Source organism: Patagioenas fasciata, chromosome 1, assembly GCF_037038585.1.
Source record: "Patagioenas fasciata isolate bPatFas1 chromosome 1, bPatFas1.hap1, whole genome shotgun sequence".
NCBI classification, from domain to species: domain Eukaryota; kingdom Metazoa; phylum Chordata; class Aves; order Columbiformes; family Columbidae; genus Patagioenas; species Patagioenas fasciata.
Genome location: NC_092520.1, coordinates 38,997,787 through 39,018,631, shown reverse-complemented (window position 1 = coordinate 39,018,631; position 20,845 = coordinate 38,997,787).

Here is a 20,845-nt window from a genome sequence, read left to right as displayed (position 1 = left end):
TACTCTGAGAAAGAAAACTAACATCACAAGGAGAAGTGGAAAAATTAAAACAAAATGAAACAAACATACATTTAAACTCTGAAGTTCCTTTGTCTTAGAAGACTCTCATGAATATTTTCAAAAATTGCATATAGGGTAGAGGATCTATGATTGTCACTCAGGCAGGACAGAGCTCGGATCAGCTGAAAGGAATTAAATGAAATGAAAAATATCTTTCCTGTTTAAAATTGTGACTGTTTGGCAGCATTTTGATTGTTTTGGGGTTTTTTGTTTTGGTTTGGTTTGGTTTGTTTTTTTTTTTTTTTTTTTTTTTGGTATGTTTTTTATATGATGAATGTGAGGAAACTGATGGGAAACATCCAAAATTTTAAACACTGTGAATACTAGTGCAAATTGTAGCTCTATGCTATGCAGCCAGAACTTACTAAAGTAAAGAGATCTCCTTTTCTGTCTTCCTGTTTGATTTCAGAGATTACATCTGTGCTTTTTCACACTGTTCTGCAATGACAGTACATTTCTTCTCAGTTTTTCATTATTAACAAGGTATAGATTAGAACCAGCTATTTTCAGACATCTTGGAGATTTAGATTTTTATTCTTTCTCTGTAGATTATGCCTGCACAGTATTTTGCAGACATAAAAAAAGGAAACTCTGCATACCTCTACATGCTCCACATGGCAAACTGTAAATGTTTGGGGGCTTGGTTTTCAAAGTAATCACTTTTACCCTGATGTGATGCTGTCACTTTTTAAACTAGAGAAGTCGTTTAAGCTCTGAGCTCTCCAGAATAGATGGCAGACATATATTTTCATTGCTTTCAAGACACATTCTTAATTTTCCCCATCTCTGTAGGAATTTGTTAAGCTTCAAACCTACTCAAATCCTGACATTTACCTGAAGACCTTAACTATTATGTGATCTGAGCATCAAGGAACACATGATAACTAGATATGAAGGGAAAGGAATATTATTACACTTTTTCCCTGGCAAAGAGTGACGTGTACTTGTGAAGGACATCTGTTTTCTTTCTAATTCTTAGTAATTCTTGTTTTAATTGCCAAAAAGCCAGTATGTGTTTTGATATAACTTGTCATAAAAACCAGCCCAGCTTTTTTGTTTGCAGTACAGTTACAGAAGAGACTAATGTTGTCAATCATGCAACAGTAACAAATTATTTTTCTTAAAGGCAACAGAGAAAGACAAAATAACCTCCTCATCTTCTGTAGTTTAAACAGATACATAACATATATGGCAGATAAAAAACACGTGGAGACTCATTGAAAAAGTATTCAAGATTTTTTAATGTATTGTGTTCATTGTCATACTGCATGAGTATGTACATTGTCATTGTAAAAAAGCCAGAGTATTAAACAAAAAATAATGTGAGAGAGCTGCAAAACTTGTAATGAGTTGGAAGATGGACACAGGGATTGACTGAGAAGAAAGAGAGACGGCCATGTCCATCTACACAGAGCTTAGGTGATATAGTAGAAATACAAACTTTGATTCAAATCTTATACTAAGAAAAAGGGTTTGTCCCTCTGTCATGAAGTGCATTAGCATTAGGAGACAGTATATGAACAGTCTCCTATCATTTTGTAATCTATGAAATAATTCTGTTTTGTACCACCATTCTAATAAAGATATGGTACCTCATGATTTTTCTTGCACAAAATGAAAATAACAGTTTTTGTCAAAGTCCTTTGTAGGGTCAGAGTGAAATGTTGTTCAGAATAGAGAGAGCCTTGGATAGCTGCAATGCTGAAGAAGATCTAGGAATGATGGATAGTAGACAGTAAATTAGATATTGAGCTTGCAATGCAATAAGAAGGCACAAAAGACTGCCCAAGCTTAGGCTGCACAGACAGGAAAATCATGTCATAATCTGTATGAGTACTGTTAAAACCACTATAAGAATTGGTGTATTTCTGAGTTTTGGTTACTGAAATATCACAGGAGTTGAAATAAAGATGAGGAAAACTGTATATACAAACAACTGAGAAGCAGGTGGGATTACTTTTACATTGCGAGTGAACAACACTTAAACAACACTTAAACACTTAAACTCTGGAAATACTTTCTTGAAATAAATACTAAACGATGAAATATTTTGGGATTGCCATAAAAGCTTGCTCAAAATGAAATAAGGAGACAAAAAGAAATAAAATAGTTATGAAGGGAGAGATAATAAGGAAATGGTCAGTAGCTGTTGAAAGCTATTGTTGGAAAAAAAAATTGGTTTTCAAGTTAGTGTTCACGTAACATATATGCAAAATACGGTCTGCCGGATTTATTATCCCTTCCTTAAGTACCTCAAAGATAAATGTTTGTATGTGAGTTAAATAGCCAAAACTCCCCTTGGAGAAAGACGTAAACATCCCCAGAGGATGATTCTTCTCGTACTTAATTAGATATCCATGACAGGTTAGATTAATCACTTTCAGGAAGTGACTATGTTTGAGGTGTCTACAGTAAGTAGCTCAGTTAGACACTTCAGTTATTACGTTTAAAGGTAAGTGAGATTAAACCTATGGAAGGTATCCAGATCATGTTTTTTACAAATATTTAATGTAAATATATTAATTTAAACCTCATTAAAACTTTAACTGAATACTTATTGAAAAAAAGTTGTAGTTATACTAAATTTTAGTTTCATTTATTTGCTGTTCTTTCATCCTAATCCTTCTCTGTCATCTTTTATCCTCTTCTTTATGTACTTAATATTTAGAAATAAAATTCTCCCAGACAGGAATCATAGCTGATGTACATGCTAACCTCATTGTTGGTGTTGTAAAAATACATAATAATATATTCTAATGCATTTATAACAGTGTAAGAAAAAAACCAAGCTAGATAATGGGACAAAAGTATTGCTTGATGAAGCTCACTTGAAATCTTAGTTCCAAAAATGACAGAAGATTTACCTGCATAAAAAGCGCTTTACAGTACATGGTAGGTGTTACTGTGAATTGTCCAGCAAGGTCTTAGAAAATGAAAGCTTGTAGCTTGCTTTTCATATACACGTATTACTGAGACACAATCACTTATTTTACACCTCAGATATTTGTGTTAGTACCTTGAAGCCTGAATGTCTAACAGCAAAACTGACATTTGAGAGTTTTGTAATTTTTCCCATGTTTCTTATTTTTTGTCGATAGTTGTCACCTATGTTAGTATGTCATGTAACACATTCTGACAGTGATTCACAATATAATCTCTTGCCTGGCCTTGAATGTCTCCACAGATGGGGCATCTACCACCTCTCTAAGCAAACTGTTCCAGTACTTTACCACCCTCACCATAAAAAAAAAAAAAAAAAAAAAATCGTTCCTTATGTCTAGCCTGAAACTAACCTCTTTTACTTTAAAACCATTACTCTTTGTCCTGTCGTCCCAGATTTCACTCCTAGCCTCTTGTGGGGGATTTTATTAGTAAAGACTATCAGATGGTGTGAAATGACCAATCTAAAACTTGCTGTTGCTAAATGAAATCAGTACTGACTTAATTTGGTTTTAGAATGTTTATAAAAGTGATTCACCTGAATGATGGTCTTTTCCAAGCTAGACATCCTGGGAAAAGTTTTTAGTCATTGAAGAGAAATAGCCATTCTTACAGTTGAGTTCCATTATATCCCACAGCTGAAGTGCAGGCTTATGATTCAAGATATGCCTACTGGTGATAAGGACAACTTGTGTGGCAAGAGCTATGGAACTTTAACATATGAAGCTCGAGTTTATTTCATGGTGCACCTAAGCATGCCTGTGTGTATCTTTAGTCATTAATTCTCTCTGGAGTTGAAACTCTGTATCTAGTTATCTGCACAGATGGGATAATAGATGAGTTTAAGATAGTGGAGAGTCTATGACATGGTGACTGACTGAACTGCTCACCATTTTTACAATTAAGTTTTGGCTAATTACTACAGGAGCTTTACAGGTGGGAGTTTCATACTGTTTAGGAAATTTCCCTGGGCAGTTCCTGCTGTACATAGACTAATCTATATGCTTAAATGTGTTAACATCCTGCATGGGTAATCTGACCAGTGCGGAGACTCTCCAGGCTTGCAGAATTGATCACCATACAAAGATAAGATTCTTTTCAGGGACAAGAGGATAAGATGTCAGGGATAAGACTCTTCAGGGACAGTAGAAACTGTCCCTGAAGGTGCATATATGATCCTGTCAGGCAGTCTTGTAGATACTTAAGATAGTAAGGACGTATTTTGTATATAATTTAAAATAATATATAGCAATAGATCGTGCAAGTGTTGAACAGGTCTCGGAACCATGGAGCAGCTAGGTATAATAATTCAGTGGAACTGTGGTTTTGGGAATTTCATCTGAGCCAGCTGAGCATACTGTTCTAAAGCCCCTTGTCTTGTCTGACATCCAGGCAGTGATCAAGCATCCTCTACACAAGCATTATCCTATGCCAAGACTTCAAGATGCATGCATTGGTTAGATGAATTCCATGGCAATAGTAGATCATGTCAGAGCCTGTCAAGATCACTACCTGAGTTCATGATTTATGACAGGAACAAAGCATTCACAATACTTCTTAAAACACAGGAAACTGAATTGCCAGAAATTCTCTGAATTACTCTTCTCAAAGACACAGCCTTTCATCTTGGATATGACTGTTTGACATGTACCATTCTGGAAAGTCTAACTATTATTATAAAAATGGCTGCAATACTGCTTTTGTTTGTGGAAAGCTAAGCAGCATGTTTATGACAGCTTAACTCTAAGTAACTGAGATCAGCTACCATATGATCTTCGAGCTCAGTGTGTGCATTATATCAGTGATAGAATCCAAGGAGTGAAAGTAATTTATTCAGAGCACTATACCATAAGGACTTTTACCTCAGTGATTCCAAATCTGGATTTCCAGCTCTTCCCTGAAGCTAAATCAAGTGATGAAAGTTGTAGAAGAATCTGAGTAAACATGCCAATTTCAGACCACTCAGAATGGTTGACCTTTAAACAGAAAGGAGTTCTCAGTCATAACAAAAGGAAAGCTAATGCCCTATGTAATTTTGAATGATCACTAATAGTCAGAAGGCACTTGTCAAGAACAGAGCTGCTCAATAAAGAAACAGTGCTACTAAAAGTTTTGGCTTATACTTCTTGGTAGCCATTGGAGACTTACCTTCCACATTAAGATCTGACCCACAATGTATCTCTTATTTTAAAGGAAAATGTGAGAAGTAATGCAGAAAATTACTTCTGTTTGGTACTTTTACGTATTATGATCTGGACGTCTTCATGGCCTATGGGGCATTGCAAATTGTGTAAGGATTTGCTTGAAATTTTCATCAATAGTTTGCTTCTCCCAGCAGCAGATCGTTTCATGTAGAGATTGTACCAGAGAAGTTCAACAAGATGAAGCAGCAAAGAAAAGTTTAGCCACCAGAAATAATAAAAAATTCTTGATCTTAAAGGCATAGTGATATAATAAATTCCAGTAGTAAGCAAATCACATCTGATTATTGGGTAAAGTGAATAAAACCACCTCAGACATTGATTAAGTATCATACTGAGACAACAGTTTATACCTGTGTTTAAAAACACCATTAAAAGTCTGTCCAATTGTACCATCAATAAAGGAATAAAGGATGTAAACCTTTGCATGTAAGTTTTTCTATTTGTGCCTAGATCAATTGTCACACATATAAGGGACCTTTTACTGTTTCACTTCTGTTTTATCTTCTCAAATTTCTGATGAAAACAAGGTAACTGTGAGAAGAAACAAGGGGTAGGATTAACTGTGCTATACCACAGTACACTGTTACAACACGGACAAAGAGTACCATTAGTTGCAGAAATTGAGAAATGCTTTACTGCAGCAATTATGGATACACCAAAAATAAAATAGCATGAATTAAACATAATCTTAGTTAAATGTCTTGCATTCTTATTCAATTAAGAGGCTGGTGTCACAGAACAAGATTCAATAAAATCTAGACTTTTAAGGGAGAAGTACTTAAAAGCACTCTCAACCCAGAGCTCCCTGAACGTAGACAACAGAGGTAAGGTGGAGAAAAGACTGGGAGGATATGCAAGAAGTGCATATCAGGGAGGATCTTAAAGCTATCTTCAAAATCCTCCAACAGAAGTGTAAAATGGTATGTGTTGCCCCCAACTTTCTAATAAAGACAGTAACTAATGAACTTCCAGCAAAATGAATAGAAAATTGGTATATTTTCATTGAAAACATGACAGTTAGAGGCAGCAAGTGAACTGCCTTTCCTATTTTTAGGAAAACATAGGAAGTGAGAGAAAAATTATTATGCTTCTCATCCTATGTTAAAAATAAACGTCCCACAGCTTTAGTTTCAGTGGGATCAAGTGCACCCTCAGCAAGTTTGCAGATGATACCAAGCTCAGTGGTGCAGTTGACACACCTGAGGGATGGGATACCATCCAGAGGGACCTGGACAAGCTCAAGAAGTGGGCTGATGCAAACTGCATGAGGTTCAACAAGGACAAGTGCAAGGTCCTGAATCTGGGTCAGGGCAACCCCTGGTATCAATACAGATTGGGAGATGAAGGGATTGAGAATTGCCCTGCAGAGAAGTACTTGGGGGTACAGGTGGATGAGAGATTGGGCATGAGCTGGCAATGTGCACTTGCAGCCCAGAATGGTATCTTGGACTCCATCAAAAGGAGCATGGTCAGCAGGTCAAGGACAATGATTCTTCCCCTCTACTCTGCTCTGGTGACACCCCACCTGGAGTACTGTGTCCGCCTCTGGAGCCCTCAGAACAGGAAAGAGGGGAAATTCAGGCTAGATGTGAGGAAACAATTTTTTACAATGAGGGTGGTAAAACACTGGCACAGGTTGTCCAGAGACGTGGTAAATGCCCAGTCCCTGGAAACATCCAAGGCCATGCCGAACAGGACTCTGAGCAACCTAATTTGGTTGAAGATGTCCCTGTTCATGGAAGAGGGTTTGGACTAGATGACCTTTCAAGGTCCCTTCCAACCCAAACTATTCTATGAGTCTATGATTCTATGATTCAGAGCTATATTACAGATTGTTTGTGGATGTTATGTGCCTTTATTGCTACATTCATTCTACTGTGCTATAAAGAGTTGTCTTTTTTCTAATCACTTTATTGCATCTGGGTGACATTCAGTGAAAACTGTTAATCCTAGAACTTGAATCCTCCTTCCAGGGCTTTTTAAATGTAGTTTATATGACTATTTCCCAGGGGACAAAAAAAGTATTCAGACATGGAAGAGGCTGTCCCTTACTGCTTCAAGTATTAGACATCAGTGTGTTTAACAGCCATGATTCATTCTTGTGTTCCTTCTTTTTATCCTGATTCTGTAATTCTTCTTTGCACATGAACATTAAGTTCTGTGATCTTCGCATGTAAGCGTACAGTCAATTAATTTTTCATGTAAACAGCTGTATGGTTTTCACTACTGGACTTGAGTACTCATACTGATGGTCTTACACAAAAGATATCTTTCAGATTTGATACTTTAAAGCCTTGAGGGATTTAGGTCCCTCTCTTGCTTTGATCCCAGCCGAAGTTACAGTCTTAACTAACTCTGGGAATCTGAACCTAAACCCTCAAGACTCTCAGGGCTTATTCTATACCACATCTCCTGGGCATTTTATGTTAGTTGGTTTAAGCACTGACTATTGAATATGGTGAATTTTGTGCATGGACTTTAAAGATCCCGTTTTACCACTTAAGAGTCATAGTTTTTGTTTGGAAAACTAGCAGCTGACAAAATACATATCAGCATTTTCAGCTAGTGAGATTGTCTTAAATATCATTACCTTTTAGAGAATTTTGTGAACTAAATTTTAACTGTATCTGGAAAATTCCCGGAGTAAATTAAATGTGAATCCTCTGTCTTGGGCATATCTCTCAATTACATGCACCTGTGCTGGATCAATTAGCTTGCCTAATTCTTAGCAACAATAAATGGCCCACAAGTGTTCTCCATTAATTAAAATGCTATCAGCCTTGTCTGAGTGCACTTGTAATGTATTCTGTCTACAGAAGCTTTGAGGGCAACTATTCTTGGATGGACCTCTGGGTCTTAATTTGTCTTTTAAGTTCTTTGTCCCTTCCTGCAAACTACTGCTGGATTTTTTTAAATTTTTTTCCCTGTGAAGTACAGCTTTTTTTTAAAATTAGCTACTGTGAGGACTGTATGCTGTTAAACATAGCTAAATCTTGTACTGTAGAATTTCTTATTTTAAATAAGGCTTTATTGTTGCTGCTACTGTTTAATTTTGGTTGTAAAGCCAGATTGGACCTCTCTTTAATGGCTTTATTTGATGTCAATCAAATCAGAAAATTATTTCCTTGTATGGATGTAAAGCATGAACTACTGTAGAATAGTAATTCTTTTAGGTGTTAGCAAAGCATGCTTAAATCATACTTCTGTGCTCCTGACCTTTCTAATACAATGATTTAAGAAAGGTTTTCAGATTAACTATTTTATTCTGCACTCCCTGAAAACTCTGTGCTTAAAAAGCACCCTAGCAAGTCTTGATGATTTTGTTTAATGATGTAATTCAACATTTTTGGAAGGACCATTTTTAAAAAGCCATACTGCTAAGCATGGCTTTATAAATTATTTACAGAGAATTGCTGGGACAATATCTTGCTTGGTGAGTTACTGGTGTCAATAGCACTGAATTATCCACAGAAATTAAGTCAACAAAGCTTATTCTTTCCTTTTTATTTTCTAGAGCTGAACTTCAGTATAAATTGATGCCAGAAGCTGTTTTGGAATTTAATGCAGGAATATATTTCATTGCCTCACTGAGTATTTCAAAGAGGCATTACTGCCCTGCTTCTATTCCTAATTAGCAATTTTAAAGCAGTTAGTTGTGCAACATGTACAAGTATTTGGTAGACATCTTTATAATACACCATCAGCCTACAGTTATGAAAAATTGAGCAGAATTATGGAAATGATTACATAATAAATACATTAATAAAGTCAACCTATGTGTAAATATATATTAGCAGGAACAATAAAATGGAAACATTGACCTTTTTATTCTGTTTTAAAATGGTTTTAGTTGTCACTTTATTGACCTGTTTTATGAACATTCCCAGAGATTTCAATCCAATGTGTTGTTGACATCAAGGGGAAATTCAGTGGGAGCGTCTTGCATAGAGTTTTTCTGAAATCCCTCCCCATCTGTTGCCATGACAACACAACCGTTTTTCCTGGAGAGAAGGTTTTCTCTATTTTTCTACTCCCAGAATAATAATTTCACAGCTTAATTATTGCATATATTGGAAGAGAGAAAAAAAAAATATAACCATAACAGGAAAACAACCAAAAACCAGTGCATACTAACTGGACTCTCTGGGCCATCAATGAACGAAGGAAAGAAGACCTAGGATTTGAAGCTTGTAGTCACTTTATATAATAGTTTTTAGTTTCTGCATATATTGCTATTTGTATGGGATGTTCTAGCTACATGTACAAATGATACAAAAGGAGGTACTCACCTTTTTGTGACTTCTGAAATCAAGCAATTTTTATGTGTTTTTTTTTGTTGTTGTTGTTTTTTTTTTTTTTTAAATGAACCATAATTCTTAGAGTGTACTTGTGTGTAAAAGACACTTTTTGAGAGTGATACCTGAGTCAAGTGTCTTTGGCTAATTAACACATTCAAAACCTTCCTAGACCTAGTTGTTGGCCACTTCAGTTTAAGTTCTCCTGGGAACAGAAGTGCTGTGGAATAACATTTCTTTGCCTGGTCAAGGCATAACTAGCACAAATCAAAAGAATTATATTTTTTCTTAGCATGCAATTAGATTATAAAGGTGGCTAGGATTTAAAAACAAACAAAAAACTAAACAAACCCCCAAAAAACTAACAACAACAACAACAAAACCCTCCATTATTCTAGCTTAAAAACAAGAAGTGCATATCAGGGATACAGAATACTTTTCAGGAATATGAGCACAGGTCCTACTTATTGTTTACTTGCCACTGAAGCATTTTAGTGTAACTAGACCTTTACATGAAAATAGAAATAACCCTACATAAAGAGATTTGGAAATCTGTACTAGCAAGTATCACAAAAGAGGCAACCTATTTTTTAAAGATGGTCTAATATTCCCTTGAAGCATACACAATGCAAATTTACTATCCATTTTGTATCCTACACTGACAACCATTTGTATTTTTTCTTCACTGACTCTTTTACTTAAATTTTATAGCTGAATCAGAAATAAGAAATGTATCCTGCCTTTTTCCTTGTGGTTAAATCTGTAAAATCAGCAATTTTCCTATAGATGATTAGGTCTCATAGGAAGAGTACTAGTAATACATAATGAGAAAGTTTCAGGAAGTAGAAAGAAGCAGCAATAGCATTCTTGAAATAGTAAACCAAAGCATTATCACTTATTTAATGTAAAACAGGCAAAAGATAAGCAGTAACAAAAATTCAGATGCTAAAGATCATTCTGTTGAAATACATGAATTGGTATTTTCATTAATTTCTGTTGCAACGTAATCTATCTTCCTCAATTGAAATCTGCTCCAGTTTTCTATCTTGCTTATGTGTGTACACCAGAGGAAATTTGACTTCATTTTGAAGTATGCATCCTAATAAACACAATTTTTGTCTTAAGCTATGAAATCCCTTGCTTAATGCATTTCTTGAAAGTAAATTTGGAAAATGTATTCCAAATACATGGAATGAATACTACTTGCAAATGGCCAAGAGAATATATTAGACACAGACAAAAGGAAAACTATGCCAAAATATTACTTCTGTGTGTACTCAGCAGACTGTGGATTTCTATGTAGCTCTGTGATTACAGAAAAATCCTGAGGATTTCAGGTATTCTGAAATCTAAAATGGACTTGGAATATACATCAAAACTTGTATGCAGAATTTACCTGTGAATCATAGAAGATTTCTGAATAAATTAAGACAAGAAAAATGAAAGTTGTCTGAATCTTACTTCAGTGGTATTCTGCCACCTCTTTTATCAGTTCAGAAGTATTTGGCACTAACACAAAATGTTTAATTAAACTATTTAGAGCGATTTACACTACATCCTATTCTAGTTTTATTCTATTATAACTGGACTCTTAAAGAAAAGCTAGAGCATAATAGCAGAACATGAGTTATGGGATTATTTTGTAGATATTTATATATATAATATAGCCATCAAGTATATCTCTAAATGATCTTTTGAAGATGATGCATGTTGAATTTGTTAGCTTGTTTAGACTACAACAAAGTACTGATGACAGCATAATAGCAAAGAAAATAAAGAAATCCTACTAGATTGTGTAGTCAGCCAGACTGCCATAGTGTTTTTTTAAATAAACCTGGAAGTATTTTACCTAATTCTGCTTTCAGCACTTGCAAAGATAGTTTTATCCACCTTCCTCAACATTTATTGTGATAGAATGAGAAAGTGCTGAAGATAATGACTGCATTTGCTTATATATTTGTGCCCTTTTCTTCCACAACACAAATAGAGTCATTATATTCAGCTCATCTGTATTTTATTACACTGACCACTTTTTTTAAAATGAGGAGCTATTTTGGAAAGCTTCTATAGATTGCAAAAAATGAACTTTTAATTTAAACATTTCTTACAGTATTTTTGCCGCTGAATATTTCATTCAATAGCTTAGCTTCTTGTTTTGAAACAAGGTTCTCCAACAATTACAGACAGAAGATTTGTAATATGTCAGCTTTTTTAGTCATGTACAATTCTGCTCAGATCACAAATCATCTCTGCACAGGTATTGTCTCTAAAGCACAGTAGCCTAACATGCCTACCATGAACAATGATACTCACCACCTCTGCTTTCTCTTCAGTTCTCTTTTTGATCTTTGTAGCAGATAAAAATGGGTCATTGTGCACACATGACCAGGTTGTCATTAATACTGCCTATACTGTACTAATTTAAAACAAACAAAACAACAACAAAAGACAACCCAAACATAGCATGAAAGCAGAGACTTTGAATGAAATATGGTAGCATAAAGACAGGAAAATTCACATTTAATTTCTTCACTTGATTTTTTTCAATTTAAAAACTTGTTTTGTTTTGTTTTGTTTTTAAAAGACATCTTTCAAACTTTCTACAAGTAGCTGTGGCATACACTTTAATTCTTACTACAAGTGAAAAATGTTTTTTATTTTATAATAAGTTTTTCTACTGAAATATTTAAGACTTCTCCACAAGTGCATATGCATCATCCAGGAATTTGGCAAAGCAGCTGAACAATCTCGGTAATGAACGTAGGTGCTGATGTTTCCCGAGATTTGATTGACACCCAGCAGAACAAATAGATATCAAGCAAGGAAAAAAGTGGACTAGCTGGCAGCATTTTTGTGTCTAAAGGAAGGCCAAATCTTTCACTAGAGCAGCTTTGTAATTTCATTTCCAGGAGGTAATTCAATGATTCAATAATTAAGAGTTAGGTCCATATATAGACATTAAGTTAAAAAGTAAGGTAAATCAGTTACGACAAAAAACACCTGAGGTAAATTGTCCATTCTAATGATACAGTTGCTAGTAGACTGGAGGTTCAGAAGGCCAAAATGGAAAGGCAAGAAGACTTTCTAGAAACATGCTTGAGATCACAGTCTTCATACGTGTATGGCCCTCAGTAGTGTGGTACTCCTGCTAAAGAGAGATGGTCAGCTTCCTAGGAGAGAGGAGCAACTAGGAACGTGTCCAACAAAAAGAAGTAGGCAAGATACCTAGTGGATAGGTGTACCTTACAGTCTTGCTAGAAGGAAGAAACAGCTATCTTCGGGTGACTGTAACTTTACTACTGTTTGTAGTTGCTACTAAACAGTCTTTATTGTGGTAGGTGACAGAAATTAGAAATGAGGTAGATGAAAAATAGGTAGCAGACTGTTGTTTTACTGTTTATTTCACCAAGAAATTTAAGGGGAGGACTTAAATAATTGTTGTACTTTGGACAACACATCATTAACTTCTGTAGGTTTATCTTATTTATTTTCTATTTTACTTGTCATGCTTCAGTAAGGTGCTTTTTGGTTAAAACTTTCCATTCAAGCTCTGTGATTCTGTGATTCTGTGAATGGTGAAATGTAGCTCACAAACTTGATATGGTATTTGGTATTTATTTACAAGCTGTAGAAATTGAACCTTGTCCTTACTGCTGGCAAGTAAAGCATGATATACAAGTCATATAAGTAAAACTAAAAATTCCTGAAGTGAGAAAATTTGAGAACCCCTATGAACATTATAGAAAAGGATCTATACTAGGTAGGTATCCCGGACATATTCCTTTGATTGACACCGGAATTTTCACATGCTTTAGTTTCGTCTCTTAAAATGAAAGTGCCACTCACCTATTCAATTTTACATTAATTACAGAATATCAAATACAATAGCAAATATTTTTTATTTCACTTAGCATCTTGAGAAGGCAGCATTCTTCCTGAAACTCCAAAATATTAGGCATTATTTGTTTCAGTACCAATATGAATACAATTGTCAAAAAGATAGCTGAGTCATTCCAGAAGTTACAGCATTAGGTTCATTAAAGATAGCCTGCTTATGCTATACATCTGATCAGAGTCACATGAAGCACTACAGCACAATTCACAGAATCACAGAACCACAGAATGTTAGGGATTGGAATGGACCTCAAAAGATCATCTAGTCCAATCCCCCTGCCAGACCAGGAACACCTACATCAGGTTACACCAGAAGGCCTCCAGACAGGTTTTGAATGTCTCCAGAGAAGGAGACTCCACAAGCTCCCTAGGCAGCCTATTTCAGTGTTCTGTCACCCTCAAAGTAAAGAAGTTTCTTCTCAAATTTAAGTGGAACCTCCTATGTTCCAGTTTGCACACATTGCCCCTTGTCTGATCGTTGGTTGTCACTGAGAAGAGCCTGGCTCCATCCTCATGACACTTACCCTTTCCACATTTATAAACATTAATGAGGTCACTCCTCAGTCTACTCTCCTTCAAGCTAAAGAGACCCAACTCCCTCAGCCTTTCCTCATAAGAGAGATGCTTCACCCCTTAATCATTCCAGAAGACAGAGCTTGTTTCCTTCCAAACACAGATTGCAATACATTAGATGTTTATTAAAAATTAAATATGCAATTAAAACACAAAACTGAGACAAGAAAGTTCGGCATGTTTGAATATTTGTTAGTGTCAGTGTTTACTGCAGGGGGACAATAAATCGTGACAGATACTTTCTGTTAACCCCCTACTCTCTTCACTAAAGAAAGGTAATAGGAGGAAAAGGGAGAGAGACTTGCAAGTTGGCAAAGTTAAAAATGCTTTACTAATGCTGCTAGTAAATAGAGAAAATAATACAAAAAATACAAAACCAATCTTGAATTTCCCAGGGTAGCGCAGTGCTGCCAGCGGTGGTGGAGCTGGAGTGGCTCCAGCAGCTGCAGCGTAGGCACGTGGAAGTCCTGGGCTGGACTCCACAGCAAACTGGAACTGGATTCAAGGATGCAGGGTCTGGAACCAGGCCTCAGATCAGAGGCACAACAAGCAGGGTCCTCTTCAGATGCAGCTATGATCGAAGAGAGGAAGAGTCTTGTGATCCCCCACTTCTATAGGGTGTATGACATGTATGGGATGGAATACTCAGTTTGTCAATTCTAGTCACCTGCTCTGTTCACCCCTCCTTGCAAATATGCCCCTCTCACTTGCGGGTCCTGCAAAATTTATCAGTAACCTTGGCTGCCATAACAATAAATCTAAACCTGGGCCTCTTCTGCATACCATTTCTACTGTTATCAGCTCTGGAGCACAGTGTCTGAAAAAAACTATGCATCTAAATTCAGAAAAGTGCAGTTACTTAGAAGAACTTAACTGAAAGGAAAATTCACTAAAAGAGGAATTATTTTTGTTTTTAACAAAAACGGGACAGTTAGTACTGTTCTGTACTCATGAAAGTTCTTTGTTTCTTGCTAAATAAATTCCTAGAAATATCCAAAGACTCATAGCATAGTTAGAAAGAACTAATTCAGGAGTAATACTCATGAAACAATGAAAATATAAACCACAAATGACATACAGTTTTACATAGTTGCAGACCTTGTGGTTTTGGTCAATTTCAGGAAACTGGTACAGCACTAAAAAACAAATAAACAAACAAGGTATTTTTCTTGTCTGAGATGATTAATGTTGTAGACTAGAGGTTGCTTGCTAATAAATGTTGCATCTGAGCTACCAGACTGCTTCAGCAGACTATTAGAACAAAAAAATCCTCTAGCCTTTTTTCAAACTTGCCATTATCACATGGTGAGAGGCTAAGATATATGAATACTGTTCTTTTTCATCATATCAGGGGAGTTTATTACATGACCAAATCATATTCAAGATTTTTCTGGCTGATCAGAAGGAGCCATTTGCCTTATGAGGATATATTGGCATCCACCAGTGGCATATGAGTTGCTTCTTTTGGCAAGAAATAAATAAATGAAAAATCTATTCTAATATGTTGTAGCTCATAACTGCCTCAGGAAAAACAAACAAACAAACAGACAAAAGAAACCAAAACAAGACAAAAACCCCCAACTGTTATGGTTTAAGGCAAGACGACAATGAACCGTGGCAGATGCTCCCTGTTATCCCCTCACTTCCTGCCACCTTTTTCCTTTAGGTCAGAAAGATAATAAGAAAGATAAGGGGAAAGGAAGAGGGACTTAGACTTCAAGTTGAAAAGTTTTAAAGGAGTTTTGCTAATGCTACTAGTACATAGAGAATATATACAAAATATACAAAACCAATCTCAAATGCTGAATGTGAAGTTGGTGTCACTCTAGCAGCAGGAGCTGTGTGTGTCGAGCTGGCGGCCCCAGCAGGTGCAGGACAGGCCTCCAGAAATCGTGGGCGGGACTGCACAGCAAACCGGAACCAGGTTACAGGGATGCAGGGCCTGAGGCCTATAGATCACAGGCAGGCAGACAGGGTCATCTCTAGATGCCAGCCATGGTTGAAGAGAGCGTGACCCTCATGATCACCCTCTTATATAGGGGGTATGGTGATTATGGGATGGAATACTTCTGTTGGTCAGTTCTAGTCACCTGTTCCATCCCCCCCCTCCTCAAACACGCCCCTCTCGCAACGGAACGTGTGGAAACTTATCAGTCTTTCTTGGCTGCCATAGTAATAAATCTAAACATGAGCTTCTTCAGCATTCCATTGGTCTCTTATCAGCACTGAGTACAGCATCCTAGGAAAAATATGCATGTTAAAATTCAGAAAAGCACAACCACCTAGAAGAACTTAGCTAAAAGAAAAATCACTAAAAGAGAACTGGTCTTGCTTTTAACAAAACCAGGACACCAACAAAACAACCAACCAACCAAGCAAAATAAATGTTTAGCTAAGTATGTTATAAGGTCCAAATACTTTTAGACCGGCAAGAAGGAAAGATTGGTCTGAATCGGGAGAAAATGAAGACCTGGGAAAAAATGATAATATTAATACAAAAAACAAGAATATACTATTAATATATACATAGATATAGACTGAATATTATTTTACACAGCAGTACTGACTTTTTTTTTTTTACCTGTAGTTTAATTTTTAATAGCACCTTGAAGACAAAATTTGAATGAAACTGCCTCACATGTCAAATCATAACAATACAATTTGTTCTGTGTCTTGACCCACCTCATAACCTAGAATTTGAATTGGAGTTGTATTTGATGAATGAAGTAAAATGAATCAACAGCACAGTTTTGAGCAAGATTCAATGTTCTCTTCATTTTTCCTGGACAGGCAGATGCTATAACAACATAAACAGTTATGATTTGTTGTAGCAAAACTAGAGGATTAACTGATGGGATATGAAATAAAAAATGACCATTATTTTTTAGGGAAGGAAATAGAAAACCTTTAATGATTGATTTGATAGTCTTCACAGTCATTAAGGACATTGATAGGAGTATTTTCATCATGGTATATAGATACTTGCTGTCATAAATTAGCATTACATAATGTCACCATACTAAAAATACGGCCTTTGTAGACACTTCACACAAAAATAAGATTCTATTCTTATGAGATATTTCATTTAAAGTGATAAACCTCTGATACCTTTCTTTTCAAAGGCAAGAAATATAGACAATAATTATAAGACAGCACACCACAGCCACATAGACCTACAAGACCGCAGGGACATACCTAAGAGAGCACTATATCTTCTGCTCTTGGAAGTACAGATTTCCCAGAACAGGGTACAGGTTGGTGAGAAGTACTGTTTAAGGACAGAAGATGGTGTTAACATTTATGAGGATGGTGCTAGCCTGGTGTAAAACCTTTATAAGGTTTTAATATGCTTTTGACTTCATATCTGCATGTTAGTGTAAGAGAATTTCTAGGATCCTACAAGTATTTTTCACAGTCTAGTTCTTTAATGTGTATGTATCTGAACAACTAATATAAATTTTTAATGTTCAGAGTAGGTCTGAGTATATATAGATAGATTGGTTTGGTTTGGCTTGGTTTGTTTTTTTTTTTTTTCATAGAAAAAATAACAGAAAGGGACACCCAGTATCATTGCTATACTAGGTAAAAGTTGTACTTCATAGATAATGTTCATTTCAATATTAGTTAACAACAAGACAATTTCACTTACAGGTTGCTCTGTAAGAAAGAGAAATTCCTTAATATGTAACAATGTCCTAATCTCAAAATATGTTATTAAAAGAGAAAAAGGAGGTGAAATTAGAAAATAAATACGGACAAAATGGTAATAATGAGTGAAATACTGGAGTTGTATCCTTAATTATTTTTTGGAGTTGAAACCTTGATCCTTTTATTTATATATATATATTTGGAAACTTCTTTATCATATAACAGATGACAGAAGAGAATAAGCATAGTATAATGGGAAACCTTCTGGCTCCTACATCACTGGCCAAAAATGCTGTGTCAGCAGTTTTCATTAGGTGTGCTCCCAGATGTAGATCCAAAAGACATAGTTTGTGAGGAGAATTAATGAAGCTGGTCTGCTACAGATTTCTACCACACAAGTCTTCTTCTTTTCTAATTTGGATTATTTTTGCTCCTCCTAGGAAATCAACAATCCATAAAACACAATAGGACATTATTCTAATATATGCTAAAGACAACAGACAGTATATATCGTCAGCTAATTCTGGTATGGGTGTGGGGTGGCCAGGGGCGAGTTCCTGTTTCTGGCTGGATAGTAACACGGCAAACAGAATCGATTATTTCTAATTTCACACCATTTTATTAGCAAAGTGCTAGTGTGGTCTTTCTTTTACCCAGAGTGCAGTTTCACAAATTTTATAAAATATTCATTCTCTCTCATACTTCTTCAAACTAGGCTGAAAACGACTAATATGTTCAAAAGTCTTTGGAGATATGGGACAGACAGATGAATAAAATGTAACAGAGAAAGTCTTGCTTCCTTAAGAAACGAAGCTAAATTTTTCAATTCATTACCATAGCTAACATTATCCATTGCATGCTTTGAAGAGTCAAAGTTAAATTCACAAAGGACATAAGTTCAAGAAACCTTACTATTTCTGCAATTAGTTCTGGGTCATAACTATCCAATTAGTTTTAGTCATAAAATTAAAGGACACTGTCCCAAGACTCCCATAGAGTTCATGGGAGGATTTGGTTGCTAGAAGAGGATTTAAAACAATCTGTATACTGAACATTTAGCTGCCCAGTCTTGCTCGTCTGAAACAACTGAGAACAAGGATTTTTTTGATCATTGTCTATATAAAATCTACCTATATTATTTCTTCTGTGGACAAGTAGGTGTTTCTCTAAACATAAGCAACATACCACTAGAATATTTTCTCTGGAAATGTGTTTTAATTCCCCTTCTCTCAAAAAACTGAGAGCTTTGGCTGAAACTCAGTGGGGAAAAAAAAAAAAAAAGTAATAACAATGACCTTTGGAAGAAGGCACAGGAAGTTCAGGAGGACTACAAGGATTTTATGAGGTTATTGAAAATTAGGAGGGCCGCAACCCAACTAGAACTGAATCTGGCTACTGCTGTAAAAGACAATAAAAAATGTTTCTCTGAATACATACCAGCAACAGGAGGGCTAAGGAGGATCTCCATCTTTTATTAGAAGCAAGGAGAAACATAGTGATGAAGGATGAGGAAAAAACTGAGGTATTTAATGCCTTCTTTGCCTCAATCTTTAATAGTAAGACCAGTTGTGCTCTGGGTACCCAGCTCCCTGAGCTGGAAGAAAGGGACAGGGAGAAGAATGAAGCCCCAAAATCCAAGGCAAAATGGACCTGCTATACCACTTATACACACACAAGTCTATGGGACTGGTTGAGATCCACCTAAGGGCTCTGAGGGAGCTGGTGGTAGTGCTCACCAAGACACTTCCAATTATTTATCAGCAGTCCTGGCGAACTGGGGAGGTCCCAGTTGACTGGAGATTAGCAAATGTGATGTACATCTACATGAACGGCCAGAAGGAGGACCCAGAGAACTACAGCCCTTTCAGTCTGACCTCAGTTCCAGGGAAGATTATGGAGTAGATCATCTTGAGTGTTGTCATGTGTCACATACAGGACAACCAGGTGATCAGGCCCAGTCAACACAGGTTTTTGAAAAGCAAGTCCTGCTTGACTAACCTGATCTCCTTCTATGACAATGTAACCTGCTTAGTGGATAAGGGAAAGGCTGTGGATGTTGTGTCCCTACACTTTAGTAAAGCCTTTGACACCTATTCCCACAGCATTCTCCCGGAGAAGCTGGCAGCTTATGGCTTGGAGGAGCATACTCTTCGATCTGTAAAGAACTGGATGGTTGACCATGTCCAAAGAATGGTGGTGGAGTTAAATCCAGTCAGTGGCCAGTCACAAGTGATGTTCCCCAGGGCTCAGTATTGAGGTCAGTTCAGTTCAATGACTTATCAGTGATCTGAACAAGGATATTGAGTGCACCCTCAGTAAGTTTGCAGATGACACCAAGTTGGGTGGTAGTATTGATCTGCTTGATCTTAAGAAGGTTCTACAGGAGTATCTGGACTGGCAGAATCAATGGGTTAATACCAATTATATGAGATTCAACAAAGCCAGGTGCTGGGGGCTGCACTTGGGTCACAACAAACCCAAGCTACAGGCTTGAGGAAGAGTGGCTGAAAAGCTGCCTGGCAGAAAAGGACCTGAGGGTGTTGCTCAATAAGTGGCTGAGTATGAGCCAGCAGTGTACCCAGGTGGCCAAGAAGGTCAACAGCATCCTGGCTGATTCTGTATTACTTCATTGTTTCCCTAGTGACAAAATCTGCTGGTTTGTTTTGGCTTGATTACTTGTTTACTTTTCTCTGCGTGCCTGGTGGGTGAAGAACTCACTCCAGATGTAGAAGATACAGATTAATTTATTTTCTTCACCTGAAAGGATTTGCATTTTCACTATGAAATACTGGGAAAGTTATGAAAACAGCAGCTATGGAGAAAGGTCTTTCTGATTTGTTCACTTTCATAAAAAGATTGATCATTCAGTGGTTCTTTCTGATCTGCAGTCATCTCAGCACTATCTTCCTAACATACCCGTGCTGCAAGTTGGCCCTAAGAACACTTATAGCTTTCAGATTTTACATGCATGATTATATGCCTAACCTTGCAAAGGGTTTTTATACCAAATTTTAGAGAAAGCTTGTGAAGACATCATCTAATAATTTTTACTACATTGGCAAATTTCAAGAAAACTTAGCAAATGTTCTGACATTTCATAAAAGGACTATCTTCTCACTAGCTTTGTGGAAACAGAAGATAGAGTAGGGGATGAAATCTGCATTTGTTCCCTGAAGAAAGCTTGCTCTCTGACTTCAGGCACATTTCTGTGTACTGGAGAAGCCTCTCAAC